The following is a 6,602-nucleotide window of genomic DNA, read 5'->3' on the forward strand; positions in this document are numbered from 1 at the left end:
AGCGGCTTCATCACAGAAGTAAATAACATGCCCATCAATATTATCAGCCAAGAGATCTTTAAGCATAGCAATACTAGGTTCAATTTTAATGTGCTCAGGTGGTGTAGGTGTTTTAGTATTACTCTTATGAACCACAGTTGAAGCTTTAGCATGATCCTTTATCCTAACAGGGAAAGGTGGTTTCTCAATATAAGTAGCAGGAACGATAGGATCATTATAAGTGATAGTCTTTTATTCAACTTTAATAGGTGCAACTACTTTTACTTCAGTGGGAGGATTATATTTAAACCACTTCTCCTTAGGGAGGTCAACATGAGTAGCAAATGATTCATAGAAAGAAGCTACTATCTCAGAGTCAAGTCCATATTTAGTGCTAAATTCACGAAAGACATTGGTATCCATAAAAGATTTAACACAATCAAACTTAGGTGTCATACCTGACTCCTTACCTTAGTCGAGATCCCAATCCTCAGAGTTGAATTTATATATTTCCAATAAATCCCGTCTAAATTCAATAGGCTTCATCATAAATGACCCAGCACAAGAAGTATCGAGCATGGAGCGATTGTTGAGAGAAAGCCGAGCATAAAAATTATGAATTATCATTTCTCTTGAGAGCTCATCATTGGGGCATGAATATAACATTGACTTAAGCCTCCCCCAAGCTTGAGCGATGCTTTCTCCTTCATGAGGACATAATTTATATATATAGTTATGATCACGATGAACAAGATGCATAGGATAAAACTTCTGCTGAAATTCCAATTTCAATCGGTTGTAATTCCATGATCCCATGTCATCACGTAGCCTATACCATGTCAATGCATCTCCCTTCAAAGATGAAGGGAATACCTTGCTCTTAATAACATCATCAGGCATACTTGCAAGCTTAAATAATCCACAAACTTCATCTACATAGATTAGGTGTAAATCGGGATGCAATGTTCCATCTCCTGTAAAGGGATTAGCTAGCAGTTTCTCTACCATACCCGAAGGAATTTGGAAGTAGACATTTTCAGTAGGTTCAGTAGGTTGAGGAGCAACTCTTTGCTCTACTGGTTGGGGTGAAGATACCCCAAACAAGCCCCTGAAAGGATTATGTTCCATAGTAACAAGTGACAGTAAATTTCAGCACACTTTATAAATTTTTCCTTACCAAGTTCCACTTACCAAAGGCGCTTCACTCCCCAGCAACGGCGTCAGAAAAAGAGTCTTGATGACCCACAAGTGTAGGGGATCTATCGTAGTCCTTTCGATAAGTAGGAGTGTTGAACCCAACGAGGAGCAGAAGGAAATGACAAGCGGTTTTCAGTAATGTATTCTCTGCAAGCACTGAAATTATCGGTAACACATAGTTTTGTGATAAGGTAATTTGTAACGAGTAACAAGCAATGAAAGTAAATAAGGTGCAGCAAGATGGCACAATCCTTTTTGTAGCAAAGGACAAGTCTGGACAAGTTCTTCTATGAAGGAAAACGCTCCCGAGGACACATGGGAATTATCGTCAAGCTAGTTTTCATCACGCTCATATGATTCGCATTCGTTACTTTGATAATTTGATATGTGGGTGGACCGGTGCTTGGGTACTGACCTTTCTTGGACAAGAATCCCACGTATGATTAACCCCTATTGCAAGCATCCACAACTACAAAAGAAGTATTAAGGTAAACCTAACCAGAGCATGAAACATATGGATCCAAATCAGCCCCTTACGAAGCAGCGCATAAACTAGGGTTTAAGCTTCTGTCACTCTAGCAACCCATCATCTACTTATTACTTCCCAATGCCTTCCTCTAGGCCCAAACAGTGGTGAAGTGTCATTTAGTCGATGTTCACATAACACTACTAGAGGAGAGACAACATACATCTCATCAAAATATCGAACGAATACCAAATTCACATGACTACTAATAGCAAGATTTCTCCCGTGTCCTCAGGAACAAACGTAACTACTCACAAAGCATATTCATGTTCATAATCAGAGGGGTATTAATATGCATTAAGGATCTTCACATATGATCTTCCACCGAATAAACCAACTAGCATCAACTACATGGAGTAATCAACACTACTAGCAACCCATAGGTTGCAATCTGAGGTTTTGGTACAAAGATTGGATACAAGAGATGAACTAGGGTTTGAGAGGAGGTGGTGCTGGTGAAGATGTTGATGGAGATTAATCCCCTCCCAATGAGAGGATTTTTGTTCTTTCTTTTTTGGTTCTTTTTTTCAATAAATTTTTCATCTAGCCTCTGGTTAGATGTGTTTTTATGTTTTAATTAGTGTTTGAGCCAAATAAGGCCTTTGGGATGGCTTACGGTGATAGTTGATTTGATCTTCCTGAAAGACAGAAACTTTTGTGCCAAGTGATACATCCATTTTGCATCATGTTTACCTACTGTCATTTATAATGTTTTTATCTGTAATAATGATTTTTGGAGTAATTCGAATGCCTTTTCTCATAATATGCAAGGTTAACACAAAGAAGGAGAATTCCGACATCTAGAAATCTGGACCTGAAAAAGCTACATCAGGCTACCTATTATGTACAACTCCAAATAAGCTGAAACTTCACGGGAAATTTTTATGGAATAAATAAGAAATACTGGATAAAATAACTCCTCGAGGGGGGCCACCTGGTGAGCACAAGACACCAGGGCATGCTAGGCCCCCAGGCGTGCCCTGGTGGGTTGTGCTCAGCCCAGCCCACCTCCGGTGCCCATCTTCTGGTATATAAGTCATTTTTACCTAGAGAAAATAAGGGGAGGACTTTCAGGATGAAGAGCCGCCGTCTCGAGGTGGAACTTGGGCAGGAGTACTTTTGCCCTCCGGTGGAGCGATTCCGCCAGGGGAACTTCCCTTCCGGAGGGGGAAATCATCATCATCATCATCACAAACAACTCTCCCATCTTGGCGAGGGCAATCTCCATCAACATCTTCAATAGCACCATCTCCTATCAAACCCTAGTTCATCTCTTGTGTTCAATCTTTGTACCGGAACTATAGATTGGTACTTGTGGATGACTAGTAGTGTTGATTACATCTTGTAGTTGATTACTATATGGTTTTTTTGGTGCAAGATTATATGTTCAGATCCAATATGATATTTTACACCCCTCTGATATTGAGCATGATAATAATTTGTGAGTAGTTACTTTTGTTCTTGAGGCCACGGGAGAAATCTTGTTGCAAGTAATCATGTGAACTTGATATGTCTTCGATATTTTGTATGTATGTTGTGATTCCCTTAGTGGTGTCATGTGATCGTCGACTACATGACACTTCACCAGGGCCTAAGAGAATGCATTGTGGAGTAGTTATTAGATGATGGGTTGCGAGAGTGACCGAAGCTTAAACCCTAGTTTCTGCGCTATTCTGTAAGGGACTGATTGGATCCAAAAGTTTAATGCTATGGTTAGAATTTATTCTTAATACTTTTCTCGTAGTTGCAGATGCTTGCGTTGGGGTTAATCATAAGTAGGAGGTTTGTTCAAGTAAAAACAGCACCTAAGAACCGGTCCACCCACATATCAAATTATCGAAGTAGCGAACACAAATCAAACCAACATGATGAAAGTGACTAGATGAAATTCCCGTGTACCCTCAAGAACGCTTTGCTTACTATAAGAGACCATTTTGGCCTGTCTTTTTCCTCAAAAGTATTGGGCTACCTTGCTGCTATTTTGTTACTATTATCGTTACTTGCTCGTTACAAATTATCTTGCTATGAAACTACTCGCTACTTACAATTTCAGGGCTTGCAGACATTACCTTGCTGAAAACCACCTGTTATTTCCTTCTCCTCCTCGTTGGGTTCAACACTCTTACTTATCGAAAGGACTACGATTGATTCCCTATACTCGTGGGTCATCAAGACTCTTTTCTGGTGCCATTGCGGGGGAGTGAAGCACTCTTGGTAAGTGGAAATTGGTAAGTAAAAATTATTACTACGCGCTGAAATTTATTGTCACTTGTTACTATGGAGAACAATCCTTTGAGGAGTTTGTTCAGGGTATCTTCACCTCGATCGGAACCACAATTAATTTCCCCTCAACCCACTGCACCTACTGAAAATATTGAATATGAAATTCCTTTGGATATGATAGAACAATTACTAGCTAATCCTTATGCAGGAGATGGAACCGAACATCCTGATATGCACTTGATATATGTGGATGAAATTTGTGGATTATTTAAGCTTGCAGGTTTACCCAGAGATGAACCTAAGAAGAAGATTTTCCCTTTATCTTTGAAGGGGAAAAGCAATGGCATGGTATAGTCTATGCGATGATATTTGATCTTGGAATTGGGATCGATTGAAATTGGACTTTCACCAAAAAAATGTAACGCCCCGAATCCGATGCATCAGGTGTCTTCTAGTCATTCGTCGTTGTTGCCATGTCATTCTCTTGCGTGTTGCATCTTGACATGTCATCATGTGCATTTCATCATCATGTTGTTCAAAACTTGCATTCGCCCGGGTCCTCCCAATTCTGTCTGTTGTCGGTTCCGAGCCTTTTCACACTCGCACGCGCCCGCGGCACCTCCGAAATATTATTTTATAAGTGGCATAAAAATGTTCTCGGAATGGGGTGAAAGTTGGTGTGCGGTCTTATTATAGTGTAGGTAAACCGCCTCTCATGTTTTTTCGCATTTGGAGCTCGTCTGGTAGCCCAACTGTTAAACATATAGCGGTACCATTGCCGGTACCTTCGTCGGACGTTTCGGTCTCCGAAAATGCTGGCGGGCCGCTGTACTTCTCTCTCTTCTTAGCCCAAGGCCCCTCTACACAGCCCACAGATCCAGCCCACAAACCCCTTGCAACTAGAGCCATCGGACCATCATCGGAGGGTCCGAAACACCCCTAAACTCCCGCTAACCCTAGCAAATTTGCTATATATGGACACCACTAGTCCATTTTGGGCATCCCCTAGCCCTCAACCTACCCCTACCCCTACTTCTTCCCGTAGCCGCCGCTAGCCTCCTTAGTTTCCGCGCCCGTCCAACCCCTCCCCGCCACTTGGCGAGCCGCCGCTGCCATCCGAGCCACTTCACGTCGCTAGCCACCGGTCGGCTCGCGAGCCTTGATCCCGGCCGTCTGCGGCCAGATCGAACTGCCGGGGAACCTCCCAACCAGTCGGCGCCCTTCCGCAGCCACCGTGCCTCCCACCACCATGCGGCCCTGCAGAGCCCATCCAGGGCCCGCTTGGGCCCAAAACCCCCGCTGCCGCAACCCCCGCAGCGGCCTCCCGCAGCTCCTCCCGAGCGTCGCTATCTCCGCCTCCAGCGTCGCCTCGCCGCCTTGACCCCGCAACGCCACCTCACCCCATCGCCCCGGGTCCGTTCGCCCCGCCGCTGGCATCCCTCCGCAGCAGGTCATGCCACCGCCCCTGCCCTCCTTCTGTCCCTCTCCTCTCTCTCTCACTGGTCCATCTCTCTCTCTCAAGAACTCCACCATGGGCGCCCGACACTCCCTTGCCGTCCTGCGCCCTACCAGATCCAGTGCCGCCCGGATCCCGCTGTCCTTACCCCATCCCTGTTGCTGGCGACCCATCTTCGCCGCCCGGCCTCGCACCACCGCCTCGCTGATCGATGCCACCACCATGCTCAGGGTTGAGCAGAGGAGTTGCTCGAGCCGGTGTTGCACACGTGCATTGGCCGCAGGAACAGGCCAACCCATCTCCCCCACACGGCCCGGCCCAGTCGTCCCGCCGGCCTGCCCGATCTCCTCTGACCTGGGCCAAACCCATGGTGAGCCACCACCTAAACCCCTCCCTGTGCACATTATAGTATATTGCGCTCATCCTATTTTTTTGGAAAATGGCCAAGTCCCGAAATATTTCATCTCATGTGTGCTATTTTGACCTGCCGTAGCTTTGTGCATGTTGGTACGTTTGGAGTGCATGATATATGGAAATGTTCATCTCAGAGTGCTCTACATGATGGAGTAGTTTGCATTCATGTTGCTGTTAATCTTGATGCCTTAATCTTCAATGCAAAACTGCTAATTGATATAAACTGCTGAAAACTGTTGTTTGTTAACATCATGTATGTATCTGGTGATTGCTATAACTTTGTCCCTGTTGATCCTATGATGATGATCTTGATATGCACATGTTCTGCTCTTCATGATATACATGTTGGTGTGATTTGCATTCATGTTAGGGTGCATATAGATATCTTAATCCCTGTTGCAGAAATGCATGTTGCTGTTAACTGCTAAAAACTACTATAACTTGCTGATTTGTCATTTTTGTTGCATTTTGTGTGTGCATCCTATGAGTATGATGTCTATATGTTCTAGGAGCATAATCATGCCATATTTACAGGGGTGGAACCATGTATTTTGATATGCCCTGTAGTGAGTGCATTAAGCTTGTGAAGTGGGCTACTCGACGTTAATGATCTGTCAAGTCTGTTTCTGTCATATCATGTTGCCATGTTTGATCGATGGTACCAATTAATCCATGCATAATATGGAGATGCTTAGTTGACATTTTTGTTGTACAGGTTAAGATTTTTCATGCCATGCCTTTTTATACCTCATATATGTCCAGTAGCATATGTCTTCATTGCCATGAACATGCTTATATAATGTTCCA

This window comes from Triticum aestivum, chromosome 4B, assembly GCF_018294505.1.
Source record: "Triticum aestivum cultivar Chinese Spring chromosome 4B, IWGSC CS RefSeq v2.1, whole genome shotgun sequence".
Classification (NCBI taxonomy): Eukaryota; Viridiplantae; Streptophyta; class Magnoliopsida; order Poales; family Poaceae; genus Triticum; species Triticum aestivum.